The sequence below is a fragment of the Lampetra planeri genome, chromosome 40, assembly GCF_965212315.1.
Source record: "Lampetra planeri chromosome 40, kcLamPlan1.2.h2, whole genome shotgun sequence".
NCBI classification, from domain to species: Eukaryota; Metazoa; Chordata; class Hyperoartia; order Petromyzontiformes; family Petromyzontidae; genus Lampetra; species Lampetra planeri.
The window spans coordinates 3,787,823-3,810,938 of record NC_136146.1 but is presented as its reverse complement, the minus strand read 5'-3'; positions in this window follow the sequence as shown (position 1 = coordinate 3,810,938).

The following is a 23,116-nucleotide window of genomic DNA, read 5'->3' as shown; positions in this document are numbered from 1 at the left end:
AATTACAACCCCAACCCCCTCACTTTTGAATGAAAATGGAACGCTCCAACGTTCCTACACGTATGTGGACAGTTCTGTATTCACCCTGATGGGGGGTGAGTAGAAACGATTGTAAGAGAGGAGTGGAGTTCAAAATGTATTTAACGACAACGTTATTAAGTGAACACATTGCAAAACGGAGTCCGCCGACTTCAGAGAATGTATCTGGTGTAAAAAGTCGAGAACTTTTTGAATCTCTGTCAGACTCGCACGTTTCAAGATTCGCTGATATAATTATCAAAAATCACGTGACTCCATTTGTCTGGAAAGCATCCATGCGGTTGTGTGATTTAGTGCCATAACAGTCGTGGTGCGTAGGAAAAAATCATTTTTAAAACATTATTTTACGTGGATTATTACCTGGTTTCTTTGCTTTTCCAAACAGCTAATGGCGATATCGTATGAAAAATCACTTTGCGAACACACACACACACAACAACATTTGCATTAAGCGCCGTTATTCAAAGTGCTGTACTGTGATGTGTTTCATATAATTAAATCAGCTTCTCCCTCCCCCTCTCCTTAATTATTTACATTGTAAAGCAATTATTGTTTTATTTGATTACAGAACGAAACCTTTGGACTGTCATTGTTAATGCTCCTTTTTCCGGCGGCACGGAGACGGAGCAGAATGCCATTGTGAGCTGTAAATTAAACCTCTTGTTAGATGCGTGAGTTAATTAGCCCAACCTTGAAGATCTGTGGCAGACGATTGTATATTATTCCTTGGCTGCATCAATTGCAAAAAGAGACAATGGGGATTTATGTTCCTTTTTATTTGGCATCAATGCTGAATGAACCATGATACTGAAATCTGAGCAAGTGACAAAAAACATTCACGGAGAGTTGAAACCCCCTGATTTTTAATCCAGTGCCTCTGGAGGAGCTGGCTTCGTGTTGCAATGTGTTTGTTGAGGCTGCACCACGTTCACACGTCTGGCTTTGAGCTCGTGATGCGTTGATCCGAGCTCAAATTGTCAAAAACATTCCCAGCAATGTTTTACTTTCCATTCCTGCTACCGCCCGAGTTGGCGAAACTTCAGTGGTTCCGAATGTGGCCAAACGCAGCGAACCGTGCGATAGCCACTGGAAATGAGCGGAGTTATCAAGTAACGCACTCTCTCACTGGACACGTGAATACATCCGCACAACAATCAAGTTTAAATCCGTACAACTAAAGTTTTGCCACCTGACTTGGCACCAATGTCTGCACTGGCCCATGGGCTATGCCTGTCTCTTTTTTTCCCGAACGGTGGTGTGCGTGTGGAAGCCAACACCAGAGTATTCGGGCTGCGATTGTAAATTTGAGTGCTACCAAATTTTATTTTGCCGCTTAATAGGTCGACAGAAAATATATGGCCCTTGCAGTTTTCCTCAAATGAGTGCACCAACTATAAATAGATCTGTGAGAAAATGAAACTTCAAAGAAGAAAAAAATGCATTTGTTACGTATAGAGTTGATCATCTTTGGGTTTTCGTTATTACATTTGATTGGGTTTATCTTGTCTTGTTAAATAAACAAAAAAAGCGAGTTCAATTAGAGAGAATGATATGGGGGGGGGGGCCTATTTAATTTGAGAAAAATCAATTTAGGGTAGAGACAAGGGATTACATTACGTGAGAATAAGACAGAATCAGAGTCTATTTGGACTGGAGGAATCCGATTAACTATGACGCTCTTTTTCACAGATGTTCCTTTATGGGCTGGGTGAGAAAGTTACTAACAGCAATGACACACAGGTCTGCGTGGGATAGTCCAAGCTGACCTGTGTAGTCTCATTCATGCGACTCATCGATGTAGTCTTATTCATTACAGAGATAGGTCTGGCTGAACACCCAACAGGAAGAGAGCACGTGATCTCCACATGCCTAGCCCCACTTTGACCGACGCCACAATTCCCCGTCAAAGCTGTGGGTCTTGAATCCAACACAACAAACGTGGCTTCTAATAGAAGGATGCCGCCGTGGCGAGATGTTACATACCTCGCCTGGTATACAGGAGGTCGTGGGTTGGATCCCGACCCTGACGCCTGCTGTATATTTGGAGTGTGCATGTTCTCCCCGTGGACGCGTGGATTTTTCTACGGGTCCTCCGGGTTTTCCCTCCACATTTAGAATCAACGTGCGTTTCGAGTAGTTGGCTGCTATAAGTTTCCACGTGATCAGCCACTTCATTGAGCTATCATTTGTGGCCATGTCGCTTCTATCAAAGAGCGAGATAACTCAGTGGGCCTTACCTGGTAAAATAAATAAAACACGTTTGTTTTAAAATCTTTGTCTGCACTATGCATTGCGTAATCTGTAACACCATGCAACAGTATTCAAGTGTTATCCAAAGTCCAAACAACTACTTTTCTGGTGACTTTTCTCACGTTTTTCATCTATTGTTATTCTTTATCGCAATCACGACCAATACTAACGCTGTGTCCTGAAACGTTGTCCAGGAGTGGGGGGGGGGGGTTCATTGCGATTTTGATTATTATTTTTTTACCATTTCACTTAAGTTGTTGTTGTAACATTCGTCAAACCGTTACGACCACTGCTCTTGACAAGTATATTTCCAAGCAAACGTACAGCTTTTTTGTTGTTGTTATTTTCATGCCATACACATGCAAGCAACGTTGTGAGAAGCACCGCGATTGAAAAACAATTATACGCACCTTACAAGAAACACGTTATTTTACCGTCAACATTCTACATTCAAGTGGTTTGTTTTGACAGCGTTAGAGAATGTGGGCAATCTATAATCGACCACGATTTCAAGTTGGTGTGTCGTGACTATGAATGATATCAATAACAGCAGCTGAGGAAATTCTTGAGCCAACTGTAGCCGTCCGTTTATTTCGAAGCAAATGCATTCGATACATCACTACTGCTACTCGAGAAAAGAAAAAAAGTAATAATACATTGGATTCATATAGCACTCTTCATCCATGGATGAAAGCGAATAAGGAAACGCCGCTAGGAAGGGAGAGAATGGTGTTTGTGTGAAGGTTCACCAGTGACTAAAATCGCACACACTCGAATTGTACGTGACTTTCAATTTCTGAACACCAATGCAAAGCTCTCTGATTTGTAGTGTACATATGAACCGCTGTGCAAATCTGTTCTAATTGAACTATGCAACTGGGTCTGGTGTCATTTGTCTTGTGTATGCCCCACGTGTTGTTGCTTGACCGATTGTCATTAATAAATTGACGTGCGAATAAATAGCAAACTCGCTGCCGACACTTATCTGTAACAAAATATCTAATTAAAGGCATCTCTTTTTTTGTACGAGAGTACGTCTTTTATTCCCAGCCGCCCAGCGGTGGTGATCCAGAGCTGTGGAGGCAGCGGGGGGTGATGTGGATCGCGCACAATTGTTGCGAAACTCCTTCCACTTGGGCCTCGAGGTGGTGTGCCATACCCCAGATGCTCTTCTGCGGCCGTCTGGAACGCTCTTCAAATATCATAGAAAGCCACTGGAGCTATGCACTTTTAAATCTGGATTGGAAACTAATTTCTGCAGAACTGCTTTTTGTGTGTAGTTTAACACGTAGGCTTTCGCGAGCAATATTATCCATAAGAGTTTTTTTTTGGGGGGGGGGGTTAGATCGCGTAAATAATAACCCCCCCCCCCGGGCCTTCGCACCTGATTGGCTCACAAGTGACGACATCACATCCCTCTATTTAAGACCGAAACAGGAAGATTTCTCCACACATCTTCCCGTCGGCTAATGATGCTCCTTGTAATTGCTGGAGAAACGTCTCGCTCGAATCGTGAACGTTGTGGGTTTACTATCCAACACACCGGTGTGCTGTACTAGTAACGAATTGGGACGTTGCAGCCAAAATGTGGAATCCACCCGTTCTATATGTATGGGATAGAGTGTTTCCCCCTCGCATGCGTGGCTCTTCACCAGGTGCTGCGGTATCCTCCCACATGTAAGCGCTGATTATTTGCCAAAAACACCTTAATGTTTAGATTACTGCAGAACTTGGGCAATCGTTGCCAGCGGCTCACCTCGTGACTGCACTCCTGCTCGTCTGCGATTCCTCGGACTTCTGACTCGTTCTCTCCCAGCGAACACCGTGGAACATAGGCACCGCTTGGTAAGTTTCATTTATTTTTGTCCATTGCGAAACGTCCCTGCAATGGCGGTGAAACTCCTCGGGAAAACCACAACGGGCATCTTATCCGCATCGTCCGGGGCGGTGTGGGCAGATCGTACGACCCACAATTATTCGCTAAAAATCGGATAAAGGACGACCCTCCCCCTTATCCGTGAAACCCTCCCAAACAAAAATGGTCAATTTAACGCCACCGTGGCGATCACATCCAGGGTTGCGCCTCTTATCCGTGGATTAAACAGATATTGATTTGCCACGACACTCGTCTGATCCGCAAAAGGGCAAACTATTGGTAAGTTTTCGCGAATCGATTGGAGGCCGCAGTATGAGTTACAGCCGAGAGAAGGGCGTGCGAATGGAGTTGTGCTGTGCAATGCTTTACCCCATGGGGCTTTGTCTCAGCTGGAGCGGTGCAGGAATATGCCCCGAGAAATGAAGCACTATACTCTTTGTTTTTTTCGGTAAAGTCACGTAGGTTAAAAAATAAAACAAATTAAATCACGAAGTTTCGGAGGCAACACAAGCTTCCGTCTTCAGGTGGAACCGTCACAGCAATTTTGCTGTGACGGTATCAACAGCAATTTTGCTGTATCAACAGTAATTTTGCTGTGACGGTTCCACCTGAAAACGGAAGCTTGTGTTTCCTCCGAAACGTCGTGATTTAATTTATTTGTTTTATTTTTTAACCTACGTGACTTTTCCGAAAGAACCAAAGAGTATGGATCCTTGCAGTCACGAAAACTTCAAATCTAGAAAAAATTGGGATGCAGCGAACCAACCCCTGGATTCTCGCACTTTGGAATTACGTGAACATGTTATTTTATTTTTTATAAAAAATTATATGCAGAGGTGTCCGTGTGATATAGAGGGGGAAACAATCAATTTGGTGACACTATCGCAGCAGTAAAAAGGGAAATATGAAATCACGTGGATTTACACGATAATAATGATGTACTTTCTCGGGTGAGAACCTACTTATGAATAGCGACTACAATTTGACACATCTGTCTGCCGCAGCGTTTGCTTGTCGGGAAAATTGTTATCGAGCACAGTCAGAAAACGCTGTTCGCCCTTTTGGCGATCTCTGGTCTAACACAGGTGAGACGAGGCCTCTGCTCTAGGCCAATCAGTGTGAAAGAGAACGCACACAATCAGAGCACGTGCGTGTGCATGTTTTGCCAAGGGCATGTGTGGTTCATGCAGACTTGACGCCTTGCAACAATAGGCGTTGCCTCTTTGGTGAGCAGCTTACAATATAGGACATTTCTTGCCAGTATCAAAATAAAACAATAGGTGTTACCCTTTCTGGCAGGAAATCAGTTGTGTGAAGGTGTTAAAATCACCGAACAGGATCCCTTTTCAAGGAATCCTGTCCCCAGTAACACACACGTACTCGTGGTGAACATGCATACAAAAAACATGCTCTGATAATAAAATCAATTATTGGTCCACACCAAAGACAGCTTTCTTTTGAGCCTAAGACAATGTATATAAAATCAGAGGATGTTTTTTTTTGCATGTTCACCAAAATGATTTTTTTCCGTGTGTCATCATCTTAACACCTTTTCTTATTGCCAGAAAGAGTACAACCTATTGTCCTATGCCTATTGGCTGTTTGGACATCTTAACGCCTCATGTATTATTGCCGGAGAGGGTAAACATCTATTCTTTTATTCATCGAACACAGTCAGCTCTCATTCTGAGCAGAAGCAACCGAGAGTAGTGGTGGTAGTCAAGAGTGGCTCGAGTCGGTGGTTCTTCACCTGGGGTGCACGCAACCTCCCAGGGGTGCGAGATGCCCTCTCTGTGGATGCGAGACATGGCCAGACGCGTTTGGAAGGTAAATCATCGAAAGACAAATGAAGCACGCGCACGTACAGTACGTACAACGGATTGGTTTCATCAAAGCCTAGTGTGTGTATTAACATGTTTTTACGATCGAGAATCAAATTGGTTGCAAGGCTGCTGCAGTAAAGGTTAAGACGCACTGCGCTAGAACGTCGTCAGTGGGGGGGGGGGTGGGGGGTTCGGGGGGGGGGGGCGCCGTTTCAACAGCGCCCCTACGAGTCCCCCCCCCCTCCAAGCCAGGCCCTCGCGGACAAACAATCTGCGCGGGGTCCGGCATCGCGGGGCGCAACGATCCGCCGAGCAGCGGTGCGCCGAATGTGGCGACACGTGAAAATGTCCTCAATGCCCCCCCCCCTTCTCCCCCGCCCATTGAGCACGAGGCGACTTTAGAGCGGAGCTCGGCGTTAGAGACGTCAAAGCCGACGGGACCCACTGCGCCGTGGCATCTTTTGCCACGCACGCACCGAGGCACAAGATCACCGCTCTCACTTCTCCCCCCCCACCTTCCCCCCGTGGAGCCTTGAACAGAAGTTCGCAGCAACGTGTGCATATGTACGTTGAACTTCTTTCGCACCGTACGTAGCCAACCGTGCGCATCGGAGGTGCGAGGGAACGACGACACACGAAAAAATGAGTTCTGAATAAATTTAGTTTTCAATCTACATTTATAAGTGCATAGCTCCGGTAGCTTCTTAATATCAGACGGAAGAGCGTTCCAGACGGCCGTGGAAGAGCATCTGAGAAGAGTGCGTGATGTAGTGACCGTCTATGTTCGATGGTTATACAAAAGCTGCTGCTGCAAAGACGACCGGAGTTCAAATGATGGTTTATGCTCCTTGACGAGATCAGCGACGTGTCTTGGTTCATCTGTGGCAGTGTGCGCCAACCTCTACGCCACCACTTCCAACACACACACATACACACACAAACATACACAAATAGAAAGACCCCCCCCCCCCCCGTTGTAGCATTTAACAGACTGTTCGGCCAAGTGCTGTTCGCGAGGAGTACCTATAGAAGGCCAGCACGGCACACGAGGGGGTGGTTGAACAACGCCACGCACAGCCACCTTTGTCTCCCCGGTGCTAACGTTTACACACTGCACCAGGTACTCTGAATGGACCTGAATATTTGAACTGGTCCAGCACCAGTTCAAATATTCGCCACTGTTATTGGTCGTGAACGGGAATCGAACTCGGTTCGACGGGTTCATAGCGCGAGGCCCTAACCACGACACTGCCCTACTGCTCCCTATCAAAGACAAAGATAAAGATAAGACAAAGATCCCCCGTGTAGCCTTAACAGACTGTAGGGGCAAGTTCCGTTATCGAGCACCTATAAAGGCCGGCACGGCACACGAGAGGGTGGGTGGCCAACACTACGCCCGGCCGCCTTTGTCTCCCCAGTGACGATGTTTACAAGTCGCACCAGGTACTCATTTGAAGCCGAGTCGACCTAGGGGAGGCCCAGGACCGGTTCAGATAATCGTCACCGGGGTTGGCCGTGAGCGGGAATCGAACCCGGGTTGCCAGGTTCAGAGCGCAGTGCGCGAACCGCTACACGACCGCTCCCCATATGCACACACACGCACACACACGCACACACACGCACATACACACATGCTTGGGCAAAGATTCCCTGCGTAACCTCACAGGCTATTGAGGCGTAGCAGGCAAGCAGCAAATGCTGGCTCGTGAAAGCACCAGTGTACACACACATACTAACAAGACCTCTATCTTCTATCTTAAGTTGAATCGGTGCCCTTTGCATCACGGATCTCAGTAGTGCTGGCTCCGTGGCATTGACAGAGCCATTATCAGAGCCCCCTGGGTAGCCACTCAACCACCTCAGATAATGTCCATCTTGGCATTGCGGTGGCTCTCAGTTGGCCTTCGGTGAAGGGTCCATACGGAGGCTTCGTTAGCAGTCGGATTCCGTCTCAGTAGTCCCGGAGAGATACATGCCAAGGCTGTCTTGTTCGGCCGGAATTACGGTTGCCGTGGTTTCAGAGTCCTGGGAGTCTCGGTCCATTGGCAAGAGGGCATCGTAAGCCTGCAGAACAGAACAAATGGGAGGACGGGGCAGAGATTGCACATTTGCAAAAATGCAGCATCACCATTAAGATTGTGTTTAATCACAATTAGCACCATCATCATCACAGGTCAAAATTCCGTTCCTGGGGTGATCGGGTTTTTAAAAATCCTTTATTAAATCCTTTATTAAATCCTTTATATTAAGTTCGCTTGCTTGCTTGCGTGCTTGCGTGCTTGCTTGCTTGCTTACGACCGTGTAAATCTTTTGGTCGTTTTTTAACCCACTTCCCGTGATCCAATCGAGTTGACATTTTCCACACAGACTCGTTGTGCGTGACAATTAATGTTCGTGAAAAAAAATTCCCAAAATTTTACACTTTTTAGGCAAAAAAAAATGTATTTTACATATATTAAAATATAACTCATTCCTGGCTTTGGCTGAACGTAACAGTCTAAGAGCCCAGAGCGTAACGCCTCCACAGGCCGTGGCGGAGTAGCGCAGTTGGTAGTGCCCTCGCTTCCCATGCCAAAGGTCGCGGGATCGATCCCCGCGTCCTCCACAGGCGAATATATTTTTAAATCCTTTATATTAAGTTCGCTGCCACGCATATAAAGGATTTATAGTGAAAAACTTTGTTTTTACGGGTTATACTTATATTAAGTTCGCTTGCTTGCTTGCTTGCGTGCTTGCTTGCGTGCTTGCTTGCTTACGACCGTGCAAATCTTTCGGTCGTTTTTTAACCCACTTCCCGTGATCCAATCGAGCTGACATTTTCCACACAGACTCGTTGTGCGAGACAATTAATGTTTGTGAAAAAAAATTCCCAAAATTTTACACTGTTTAGGGAAAACTAATTAAATATTTAATCACCAATTGCTTAATACTGGCAGACAATCATCTGACCCATAGGTGGCAGCCATCTCAAGCCAGAGGACGAGAAGACTCTAGCCGCCACGCATATAAAGGATTTATAATGAAAAACTTTGTTTTTACGGGTTATACTTGTTTCCAGTGCAGCTCCAAGACTTTGGAACGCGTTGCCTCTGACAATAAGACGATTATAATCTCTCGTGCTATTAAATCTGACCCCTGAAAACTGACCTCTGTAAAATGGCCTTCTCCCAATAGTTTTGGTCGTTTACGCTGCAAGCTCGGTCTTATTTCCCTGCTTTCCATACACGGTGGCGCATTGGGATAACTTGGATGAAATACGCCTTACAAATGTAAATGTATATCAAAACCGTCAGCATGAAATGCATATAGTAATGAATGGTCCCAACTTTTCTTTGCAACAAAAGTTGGGTCTCCTTGCTCCACTGAGCATGAGGTGGTTGCTCACTTCCATCGATTGTCCCAAGCCATTGACGGAAATTCCACATTCCTATGGTAAGTGCTAACCACCCTCTGTGACCACCGTTTCATCTGGTACAAAGTGCACTGCTTAAGCCACTCGGGAGTAATGATGGGTCTGAGTTGACAGCCACTCGTTGTGTTTACTCGATAACTTTCCTCCAGAAGGCCCATCTAGAAGCTCTGTCTACCGGAGGCCCTTCCACCAGCAGAGGTTTGAGCAAAGCAATTGCAGGGCTGCACCTTTGTACCCTTCCGATTGCGAGTCGAGCTCCGTCATTGCCACTCGCCCCACAATATCAAAAATCCTCGTCCGTAACGTAGGCAGGCATCTTTCCTGGATGCGAGCTCCGTTATCTCTCAGCCGTGCTTGCTGGCTTCATGAAGCTCCGGGATGGAGCCACCCGAATGCGACACCTGGCGAGGACGTTGTGAGAGTTCAGAGCGCTCGACTCGCAATTGGAAGGTTGAACGTTTAAATCCCGGTTTGACAGGCAGACTTGGGTGGCGGTGGGACAAAAAAAAAGTATCATCTGATTTTGAGACGTCGACCTAATTTTATTTTTCTAGGCAAAGACCCAGGGAGCTGTAGAGCCCCTTTTTCATAGGAGACCTGACCACAAATGATAGCCCAACGAAGTGGCTTATCATGACGTGAACATTTATAGCAGCCAAATATTCTAAAAGCACGTTGTTGATTCTAAATGTGGAGGGAAAAAGCTGGAGGTCCCTGAGAAAAATCCACGCGACCACGGGGAGTACATGCAAACTCGAAATATACAACAGGCCTCGCCAGGGTTGTGATGGAACCCATGACCTCCTGTATACTGGGCGAGGTAGTTAACATCTCGCCACCGTAGCGGTCATCCTATGGAATAAGAAACTTCCACCACTGGCTCTGACCGCTGTTTCCGAATGCCCGGCACAGGCAATGGAGTTCACCGATACCTGGACCGGAGCGTGTCGCGAATCAACAAATCAAGCGAATTCCATCACCGGTTGTGGGCGGCCAATGGAAACAAGTGTTTCCTACCACCGCGAACGGATGTGGCATACATCCTCGTCTGTTCTACGCGTTTATGGAAACGTCGGCATAATGTTCATCCTACTTAATTGTACGCCGGACGGTTTAAAAGTAATTTGTCGCAGACAGCGTCCGCTGCAGGGAAATGTGTTTCTTACATTGACCTATGTTCGAGCAGCACTTTTAGATTTATCCTGTAACACGGTTTAATTTTCTTTGTACGTAGCAGTTATTTCACACGCGTGCTTAGCAAACCGTGTTAACCGTAGGTGCTGGTGTAAGGACAACAAACTTTGATTTCTAATCAATCGGTCGACGTTGCTCTGCTTTCTATTCTAATAACAATACTCAAATAATCATAATAATAACCATTAGAGTATTTGTCCAGTACCGAACAGGATATCGCAGACAACGTCACGAGGCCGAGGCCTGTGAAAATGCTCGAGTGGAGAGGCGCCGGTCACTCTCCACCGCGCACGTTGTCTGTACGCGTGTTGAACCTCTTTCGCACCGTGCTAAATTTGGACACATTTTGGTGACCCAAGACCCAGGCCATTCTTGCGACTATCCTGGGGGGGGTCCCTCGAGTTCCCACCTGGGCAGATGAACACACTCCACAACTCGTGCAGTGGTTCGGGAGGCCCTCCAAGCCGTGCCCGATTGGGTACCAACGCAACTTTATCGCAACAACAAAAAAAACACATTGGGGAGGGGGGCCCCCCGAGATGACGCAACTTCTCCTCACCTCGTCTCGGTGCGGGCTGCCATCGTCGCCGCCGCCGCCGCCGCCAGCGGCTGCCCGCGACTGCCTTCCCGCTCCGAACAGACGGGCCCCGGGCTTGGAGCACATCCTGAAGAGTGCGCCCCAGGACACGGCGGTCCCCGCGGCGCCTTTGCTCATCGTTCCCGACGCCTCCTTTGCCGCGACGGAGCGGCACGAGGAATGCATTTCGTGCGCGCAGAAGATTGGAGAGAGGGGGGGGGGGGTGTCGGCTTTGGCAGCGTCGCCGCTCGAGATTTACTTCTTTCTTGGGCTTAGTTTTTATTATTTTATTAAGAGTCCAATCATTTATTTATTCACGTTCCCCCCCTCACCCACCCACCCCGCGTCCCCCTCTGCCCGGATTAACTCGCGGCGTGGAAATTTACAGCGCAGAACAATTAAAATCGCGACGTCACGTGCGTCCAATTTGTTTTTGAAGTTTCCGAGTACAGGGTTTTGTTTTTTTGCCGGCCGATGTGCGATGTGTGCAGTTGTATCCCCTTCCTTGTGCTCGTGATTATAAAGAGCTCAGTCTTCTGAGACAGATTAAACACATAGCGCAAGCCTGAGAGAGGGGATTTAGCGCATTTCTCGTGGCATTAACGGGAAAAAATTGTTAAGGAACGGGGCCCCACTGGATGTCGTACACATCTACCACAAAAGTGTCACAAAATGCGCTTTTGCTGTGTATGTAAACCTTACGCGTGTACGTTCAACTTCTTTCGCGCCGTACGTAGCCATTAGAAAAAAAATCAACCACTTGTGTTGGTCTCATTTGAGGATGAGAAGAGGCTTTCTCTTGTCAATGCACCACTTTGTTACGGTTGTGTTGAACTTCGTTCCACTGCCTGGTCATCAAACACCGCATCGCGTGCTTTCAGATGGCACTTCTGCGGCCGTCTGGAACGCTCTTCCTTCTGATGAGGACACCACTAGAGCGATGCGCTTTTAAATTTAGATTGGAAACTCATTTCTTTAGAACTACTTTTTTGTACTCTTTGGGTCTTTGTGTTTAGTTTGTGGTCCTTCCCCGCACCTCCGAATACGCACGGCGCCTGCGAAATTCAACATACATAACGGGGTGTACACATTCATTACAATGTTCTCCTTCAAGATACGTTGATACGTTGTTTCTCAATCACGAAGTCAGCTTTCACAAGGCGCTGTGTGTCCAGCACCAACGCTCGACCCCACTTTGTCTCACCAGTGCTGGTGTTTCCACAATGAGGATGAGTCCCAAAGCCAGATGGGATATCGTTTGCCACCGACATCAGTAGCGGGCTGAGATTAAAATGCAGGTCGCTGGATTCTTCGTGCAGCGGGCTAACCACTGCGCCACTACTCCCCATCAAAAGCTCACCAATACCAATCGGCACCATTCGCCACTCAGTGACGGTGACATCACCACGGCGCCCGTGCCAGGCCAGGTGCACTTTGAGGCCACGTGAAGTGTCGAAGGCTCGCTGACAGGAAGAGGTCACGGGACAGACCCAGGTGACATGGGTTGGCTGACTGAGATGACGCGCAGATGCAACAGCTGTACCCCCGATTGTGACAACTTGCTGCATTTTTGCCGCCCGACGCTCCGCTCGTTGCTGTGAGCGTCGCTCCTCTGAGCGTTGCTCCTCTGCCCTCCGTTGCTTTTGGAGGGGGACTGCCTCCAATTTCCAGGTAGCGTCCTTCACGAGCCTCCTCCACAGAGGCCGATCTTGACACCGATAGTGCCAAACACCCACACTCCGAGATGCAGATGCTTTGCAGAAAACACGCGCACAACCACAAACTCAATACGTAATTTTTATTCAAATGTTTTAAGTAAATATATCATGTTTGTGCAGAATTCGACTTTCATTTAATTCGTCATAGTAGCAAACGCGCAACCGGTGTAAATTCACACAGCCTATGTGGAGGTGCCTTTCTAGACAAGACGTCGATCTACGGGCCAGAAACTTCTCGACTGTAAGAAAGAAAGAAAATGTGCTGCGTTCCATCAGCGTTCGCTTGTGCCCTGCGTTTCATCGCATGGGGCAAATGCAAGCGGTACCGCGCCAAGCTCAACTGACACGCATACCGTATTCTCTGGATTACTAGAGCCTCCGAAAAATAAGCAGCACTCCTCACCTCTCCCCGGTTTCTATAAAGTTGAACAAATCTGGTCTGTAACGCACGCGCGCAAACACACACACACAAAGATCCCCGTGTAGCCTTAACAGACTGTTAGGGTAAGTGCTGTTAGCGAGCACCTATGAAGGCCAGAACGGTACACGAGGGTGTGGGTGGCCAGCACCACGCCCGACCGCCTTTGTCTCCCAAGTGACGATGTTTACACACCGCACCAGGTACTCATTAGAGGCTGAATCTACTTAGGGGAGGCCCAGGACCGGTTCAGATATTCGTCACCGATGTTGGCCGTGAGCGGGAATCGAACCCAGGTTTCCGGGTTTGTAGCGCAGCGCGCTAACCGCTACACTACCACTCCCCACAGACAGAGAGACACACAAAGACACACACACACAGACACGCACCTAACAGATTATAAGATGCACCCCCTCATCCCAATCTTTTGCTTTCAAATCGAGGAATGGGGGGAAAAGTGATTTTACTCCAGAGAATACGGTATATGTTAAGTAAAGGTAATTTGTAACACAAAGTATAACTGAAAAATACAATATTATCATTAGCATTCACAACACTATAAATATATCGTATATAAATAGTATTTTTTTAAATCTGTAAGCACAACGCAAGTGACAATTTTATATATATTTTTTCCTATTCGCTGTGCTGTGCTTTGGTCAAATTTGGCAGCTTGCTGTGCAAAAATTCATAAGCTTGCACTATTGCAGTCGTACAATCTCTATCACACGCTCACACACGTTAAACAATCATCTAACGGAACAATTTAACTTAAGAAACACTTAACATTAATTTGGAACACATTCTACAAAGATTAAATAATACTGGGGTTATTTGGTTACACATACTCTATGAGAACAATTATGTAAAAAAAGCCATATTATTGACATAACACAGACACACGTACCCTCTATAAGACCATTCAAGACACATGGAAGCGCTAAATGAAATGAAATGTCAAGGAATGGTTGCACCATTATATGGCTCAATTACGTGAACGTTCGATTGTGTATACAACAGTTCGGTTCAGAACGAAATCCTTCGAAGATTTTTCACCGAAAGTGAATCTGCAAAGTGGACATGAGTGCCCAGATTAAGGACGCTGAACATCTACCTCCACGTTCAGGGCATACACACGATGGAAATGTAACGCACGAGGGGGTTTTGCTTTCTGAAACGCATCTCTTCGCCGGATTAAGCGGAAGCCAACTTTGAAGGAGGTACACGAATGTGGTAGGTCAACATTAGTCCGTCGCTGCGTGTTTTTTTTTGTAAACGCGGAACGCGAGACACGTTTTCAGCAAACGTCACCGGTGATTTTCATCGAGGTGAGGAAAAAAACAAATGAGGTGCTGTCATCTGACTCGGAAAGTAGGCCTTGATTATGACGGCAGTGTCCCGCAACCTTCACGTTTGAAAACATTCAGGGAATGGTGTGTAGGGGGGGGAATTTTAATAATACTACTACAAATTTCACTTACAAGACGAAAGAGTGACTGATGTGAAAGCCCCGGGGTTTAAAAGCAACAAACGCCAAGCAACGTGCTCGGGGTGACAAAAAAAACAACCCACCCCCCGCGGCAAAGAAACGGGGATGGGAGCGAAATGATAAATAGTTTGCAGGACTGCTCAATAATACGGCAGCAGGTAAACAACAAACAGACATCTTCACAATCGCCATACATTCTTTTCACAATTTCATTTGTTGCCATTACCAGACAACCGCACATTATGCGAAAGAGAAATGCTGCTGGAAAAATAGCAACCGCGTCTACTTTATGTTCGTGTGTACAAACAATGATTTGGGGTTGAACTCGGCATGTCCAACGTCGGCTATTTCCCTGCTCGAATGAGTTTGGGGCGTTGCTTTGTGGCCACCAAGGCAGTGGTGGAAACTCCATATTACTATGGAAGGGTAAAAAAAAAAAGTCATGTTAAATCGATACTCTTTAGTACGATGACTGTTGGAATGACTGCAAAATGATTTTATTGAATTCTAGATGTGAAGCTTTCGTGACTGCAAGGATTCATATTCTTAGGTTTTTTCGGTAAGTCATGTGATTTTACCAAAAAATCTTAAGAATATGATTTTATTGAACCCGGAGGGTTTGTGGTTGGTCGATGCGACCACCAATTGTGAGTCAAATCCTAGAAACACAGCAACAACCTGGCCATGCATTAAAATATACCGCAGCTCCAGTATTACTACTACTACTACCACCATATTTTCTGGATTATAAAGGGACTTAAGCACCTCAAAAGCTTGTACCAGGTGTCCAGCATGGTGTACAATTATGCTCACACACCCCCTATTGGATCATGAGACGCGTTCCCCAACCCTTCTTTCAAATACGAAGGGGAAAAAGTGCATCATATATCATATTCCAGAGAATATGGCATCATCATTATTATTATGAGATATATTTAATATCTGACGCCACAATTTAGGTGACAACCAGATGTGCTGTGGTACCCTGTAAGCTACCGATCAGACTGAAGATGTAAAATGCCCAATTCTGGCTCGGCAGGAGAGGAGCAGGCTCACAATCAGAAGGTCGCGACTTCAAATCCTGGCTGGCGCTTGACTCGGCCCAGATTCCCTCCAGGGTCGCTCAAATGAAATCGGCCGCGGTCGGCCTTCAGATCGACCAGGGGTCACGGCAAGCTGCGGCTCGGGGAGCTTCGTGACGTTATTTATTAAGGACCACCGTCTCTCGCATTGAAATGCATTGTGCCTCTGGAAAAATGGCTTTTGTTATTTTACCGAATTTGAAAATATGGCTCTTCTTCACAGGTCTGTCGAGACGACAGAGTCTGAATTCAGACTCTGTCGTCTCGATAGACCTGTTCTTCATTTGAGGACGGCTGCTTGCGTTGTGGCCGAAACGTCGTGAGAATTATCGTATTATGTTTTATTTTTATTCTTTTATTATTTACATTCTACGTGACTTTACCGAAAGAACCAAGAAGATGAATCCCTGCAGTCACGAAAGCTTTAAATCGAAATATGGCTCTTCTTGTTATTTTGGTTTCTGACCCCTCAGGACAGTCTCAACCCCGACTTGGGAATGTGGAATTTTTCCACCGCTGTTCTCAGGGCTGTAAACGGGAAATGAGCACCGCCTCAATGCACATTTGAGCAGAAAATTTACTTTGACTTCTTTAGACTCACTCAATGTGTTTGGGTAAAATACCCTTTTGTATGCACCCATCAGGTTATTTGGCCACGCTGATTAACAAAAAGTCAGGGTCGTGCCACGAACACACGAATGTCTTTAAATTGCGGAAGGGTTTCTTGACTCAAGCTTATCAATTGACTTAGAAACACAGCGATTTTGGAATGCATATTTGACTTGCAACATATACCACGTGCTCGTTTCCACTGAAGCCTATTTATGCAACGGCCACGTCTCAGCGAAAACATCGTCGATTCCACGCCATTGGTAGCGGGCACACAAAGAATTGCATTTTAACACTTGGCTTGACAAACAAGGAGTGGTCAACAACAACAAAATCCGTGACCTGATAATACATAAAAAAAGTACCAAACATCATATCAACACCTTAATGATTTTTTTTTACAGGGGTTTAAATTGACCTTTATTATTAACCGGAAAAAATGAAATTTGAGAGAGAAAAACAACAACAGATTGTTTTTGGTGTGAGAGGGAGGGGGGGGGGTGAAAGTATAAAATACAAAAGTGTAGAGAAACAAAACAAAAAACAATTCACTCGACACGGCGGCTCCCAGTGCCTTCCACATGTGCCGACACAGGAAGGGTGACCGTGCAAAGAAAGCAAAGTCCTCCTGAACGGCTAATGAAAGCGATGCGTGCTGTTACACAGCTCACGTGAAGTGCAAGCCCAAGGTTACCCCCCCCACCCATCCCGCCGCCCCGCCCAACCACCCCTCCCCCCTCCAGGCGCGAATGAAGACCTCGGCACGCCGATGTACCACCCAGTTGCTTTGCGTTCACGCCGTCGTCGTCGTCGTCGGAGGAGGAGGAGGACGACACGCACCTCGTGTAAAGGCTCACTCGATGCGTTTTCTATGCAAGACCATATTTTCCCAATGACACCCTTCATGCAACCAGCACTTGCTTGCAAGTGGCAGACAACCGTAAAGCAAGCACGACGTAAAAACAAGCGCTTCCAATCGAGTCGCTGAAAATCCGACCCTAGAGTCCACACATTTGTGTCTCGTGGGAACCCTATTACACAAACGTTGTGGCGATACGGACAATTAAATTGTCCCCTTGTGTCAAAACGACGAGAAAAGCCATGCCCATTTAAAGTGCTTTCAATTTGCCCTTACGATCATCATCAAAGCGTGCTGTTAAGTAGCAAGACTCCATTACCAATTCACAGTATAAACTTCTTTAAAAAAGAAAAAAAAAACACGGCTAAAGTGTGAACCAGTCCCACTGAACCAGTTGTACAAAAATTATTGAACGGTCCCAGGTGGTTCATTACCGCGGTCAGCCAGGGATCGTTCGGAAAGGTTAAGGACTTGGTTAGCGCGCGACCCCTTTCGACAGGGGGCGGCAGGCCGCACGCGAGGTTTTTTGGGTCACCATCTGCCGGCTACCACAGCGTGCGCGTTGCCATCAAAGTTGCGACACGGATGCCAAGTGCACGCTAGAAAGGTCAAGGTGCAACACCTGCAATTGCTTGCTTCAGATCGCTGTTGGCGGAAAACAGGGGGCCCTCCATTGTAGGCAGAAGAACCCCCCCCCCCCCTCTGGGAGGGTATTTTACTTTGGCCTACTCTTCAAAGCTGGCCAGGTGTTCTGCAAGAGGTGTGAGTATTCCCACACTTTACCCCACCACACACAAGCTGACAATCGACGAACTGAAGTGCACCCATTGATGCTGCTGGGTTGACAGAGGCAGGCAGTGGGGGGTTAAAAAACGTGTTGTTTCTACTGCCGTGCCAGAAAGATCGAACTGGTGATCCCTGGATTTCAAGTCCGGTCTGCTAACCGTTACACCACAGAAGCACTCTCAACGCACAGCACTGCGATGCGATTCACAAGACAAAGGTTAGCCATTGTTTGCCAGTTCGTTGGGAGTTAAATATTCGTGGCGTGACGATCCATAGAATCACCGATGCTAATGCGCCAGCAACATGCATCGAATCGTGCGTGGAAGAGTGGTTTATTTTAGATTCGTAAATCTTGGGAAGTCGTGGATACACCGCATTCACCATAACAGAAAACAAAAACTATTGCGATAATTAATAGAACTGCGCGAATTAGAGGATTATTACAGACCTGATTCGTTTTAACATTGCCTTATTAATAGCGGAAAGCCTCACAGAATCTCGAGGCTGCATTTCCTGAGGGTCCTGCGTTGGCCAATGTGATGAATGAGTGGCTTCACGAGTGAGGAAACCAGAGTACCTGGACGGCCTTTTATTGCCAAATATTGTAATACGTAACAAGACAACTTCAACACATTCGTCAAGAACACCACGTGGCCTTAAAATGCAAATTATACACTCGGTGACTTTATGGGCAATTGCCCTCCTCTTGTGTTATGAAGAAGGGCCATTGCTTGAAACGTTGCCGATCACGTGTGACTGAAGAATGTGTTGAGTTTCGCTATCTGAAGAAAACCCAAACACATTGGAAGGGAGAAAGAACTCAATTCCTACAGACAGGTCAGCAGTCAATGTGCTGTGCTCCCAGCTTCTTGCGATATTGTGGTTATCTTTTAAATATCGTAGGACATTTGTCATTATTAATTTAAACTATATTTCAGGAGGTTTTGTTTTACATTTTGCAGTTTTTCTCAGTTGATAAATGGTCCGTTTGTAAACTTTTCTGGCCAATTGCGTGAGCATATGTAGCCAAACTTTCCCCCATGCAATTTCCCAGAATGTAAATCACATTTTATTACAGTTGGAGCACAATTGAATGATAATTGCAGCAAAAATAAAACGTAAATTGCTACACAACCCCTTTGGAACCAAGCTAATAATCCTTTATGTATTTAGCTTCAGGGGGACCATTTAATTTGAAATATTTATCTGAATTGATAGTTTTAATATAAATGCTTTATAACACATGTCTCCGCACATGGTATATGTATGACTTAAAAGCCAATGAATTGAGAGTAATTGCATTTGCATATTATCCATATATTATTATCCGTGACAAGATCCCTTTGTTTAGCATTCTGCCTGCCGGGGCAAGTCTTGTTAGCGAGCACCTATTAAACCGGCTGCATTGCAGCGGCGTGGCCAAGACCATGGGGACCCTGGCTGCCTTTGTCTCCCCGCCTTTGCCGATTTAGACCACATCAAGTGCATTCCTCAATTGAGACCAGGTTAACCTACACCTAGGGCGCAGGTCAATGGTCAATGACAGATGATTAATTGTACATCATGACAATGGATCGGGACTCGGGTTCGCTGGGACCATGGCGCAATGGGCTAAGCATTGCACAGCCACTCGGCCACGATAAACAGGATGACAGGTGCTCGCTAACATCACTAGCCAGTGACGCGGTGCACAGCTCAACAGAGGGTTTGTACATGCGTACAGTGCACACGCGGACGGGAACAAAAAACAATACATTTTACAGAAATATCCCCCCGTACATTCTCCGCGATACTCTCTCAGCCCGCTGAGCCAATCCAATAACCCTATACAATTAATTACAAAAATATTCATATTGTGTACGGCGCAGCTACGCACGCTGGAAGTGTGGTTTGCTAAAGGAAAAAAAAAGGGTTGGTTTTGAAATGTCGCTGTTAGCCAGAATGGGAAAATACAAATCATTTCATATATATATACTGTATATACTTACACAAACATACACCAATATCGAGCTGAGTGGTACTGTGGTCAGAATGCTTGACTCACAATTGTAAAGGTTACGGGGGTTCAAACCCTGGTTAGGGGTCACCTCAGGCCATCGATTCCCCAGATGTCTACAGAATAATAATTTGTGAGAAATCAGCAGCAGCTGTATTTAGAATACCGTGGTGCCGGTCATGAATGTGGAATTGTATCTACTTCTCAATGCGTGTTTGAGTCGAAAGACTCCGAACGTGCAGAGTTGCGCTGCTGAAATCATCATCACTATCAGTCGTCATCATCGTCGTTGTTGTCATCGTCGTCGTCAGCCATGGTTAATCCACTGCTGGATGAAGGCCTCCACAAAGCCACCGCCACCTCTCAAGATCGTGCGATGTAACGAATTATCGGTTCGAGTGGGAAAGTCAAGTGGTTGGTTCTCTATGAATAAATTGGCCACTGGCATGGGAATGTGGAATTTACAACGCTGGCTTAGGGCTACCAACGGAGATGAATGTCAACCAGGGAGATAGGACTTTCTTTTATATTATGCAAATAATCTAGCGTGCACATCAGACCTCTGAAACAACCTCAAAAGCACTCTCAATGGAATTAAAAGTTAAACATTACAGGGTCGCTGTCTTTTAAAGGAAAATTACATTTTCTTTTGCAAGCCAAATACATAAATAATGCACGCTTCTTATTTCCCCCCCAACTCATTAGTGACTTGGCAAGCCAGAGTGGTGGTCAAAAGTTGAAAACTTAACCACGTAAATGTACTGCTGCCGAATTTCTGATGTTCACTTGATCAAATGCGATTCAAACGTCTCAATTATGGAAATTTAAGGTCACTTTTTCCATTATAATCTAGGGGGTCTAAATGTATTCCATTCATTACAAAAGTCAAGGTTTCTCCTTGCCCAAGTGAGAGTAGGGGCAGACGTCTTCATTGGTGCACATATACCAGTGGCACAGATGGCAGTCTGTAGTCAGTAGTGGAAATTCCACATTCCTATGGCAAGAGCTATAACAAAGTGGTACTTACTTTATGCTGTCCAGTGGGGACAACTGTGATGGGCCGAGTCAATCCCTGACCTGGATTTGAACTTTAACCTCCGGAGTGGGTAGTCAATCCGAGTGCTTTCTAAAAAAAAGTTAATCTAACATCCTTTTGGATTTTAAACACGCCCTCGCTGAATACATTTGAAATATGAAAATATAGATATGTAATAACAATGTAAGTTTACAACGCGCACGGCATTGGGACAGGCGATGATATAGCTGGGCCTGGCAAAAAGCGCGATTTCAGTTCGACTCCTGTCGATGAAAAAATGGAATCTTCCGGATTTACTTTCGAACAGTGCTGCTTGTTGCTGACCGCTTGCCGTTTGTTACGGGGCCTCGTGCCCCCTTCCTGGCTCCACAACGATAGAAGACCAAAAAAAAATCAAACAAATAGATGGGGGCAAACGTGGGTAGTATTCCTCCTTCAATAACGACGCGGGAGGTCACAAGGGTGGCGGCACCGTGTTCACGACGCACGCTATGAACACCCCACCCGCCCCCCCCCCCCATATATTCATCGCGTGAAATCACGATCGTGGTCGCAGCGTGTAATTGACGTCGTGTGGTATCGCGACAAGTAGCATCGTCCCGACCCTCCTCGCTCGCCACCGTGGGAAGCTGGGTGAAGATTCCTCTTTAGATCACATCCAGTTGAAGACGCACGTGTTTTCAAAAACCTAATGCTTAGGTCAAAACAAAAAAATTGTGTACGTTGGTGGGGGCTCAATCGGTGGTGGAAATTCCACATTTTCATGACATTGGTCAGTGTTCTCCGCAGATAACCAGCCGTGTTCTTTTCTTATGAAGTGGCGTGACGAGCTTGACCTCCGTGGCTCATAATGTTTCAACTTCTGTGTATGGAACACAGTATTCAAGGGACAGATAGCCCATTGTCTTGGCTCAAGCGTGTAATAAAACACTTTTAGATGCCGAGTGTTGGTGGATCAACACCACGTTACACTTGATACTTCCACCTCAAAAGACTGATGTGGCGGGGGAAATGATTCATAGCAAGTAGGTGGTCTAACCTTCATACATTTCACTTCGTAAATGTGGGTTTTCTCTGGGGCATTGTAGTTTGCTACCACTTGCGTAAGAAAGAGAACAGCCAAACATTCCATTTCAGTGCAAAATGACCGTAATATGGTGAGATTTAAAAATATTGATGGTTATTTCATAACAAAGTGATGGATGTGTGTGCTGTGATGCTATTAGCCTTACGTCAATATAACGTCTAGAAGAAAAGTGAAAAATGTTCACAAAGCGAGCTGCCATGTCTCTAACTCGACAGAACGTCCTACAATACATTTTTATATATATATAAATGGCAATTCGGTCAAAGTGAAAATACCAGACTGACTCAGAAAGTCAAAGAAGCCTCCCTGCTCAAGTGAACATGGAGTGGGCGCTCATTTACTGACACCCCGGAGGCCGTGGTGGAAATTCCACATTGCTATGGCAAGTCTCTGCGATCCTTGCAAAACTGAAACCACGATCGCTGCAGCACTGAACGGCTCAAGTAAGCAACAGTTGCCCGAAAAGTTGAAGAGCAACGAGTGTGTCAAGTTGCACTGCAAATGCCTTCCCTGCAAGGGCCTGTTTGAGTGTGAATCCGGAACCTCTGCTTCTGAGTACTGAACTAAAAAAAAACCCACAGAAAAACCTTGCTTTCCCCCGTTGGAGGCCCACTTACTTTGAAAATCTTGGAAATTCTACATTGCCACGACAGTGGACCTGTGTTTAAGTCGTAGAAAAAAAAACCCCACTGTTGACTTCAGACAAAGTGGTTACTCATTTTATGGACCCGGGGGATGATAGGAGGGAGCTCAACTGGCCGACTTGGATTTGACCTCGCGACCTTCGAATTGCACTCTCACCTCTGCGCCACCAAGCTGGATACCGAGTGCTGTACCAACGGCACAAAAATGCAACATTTTTTTG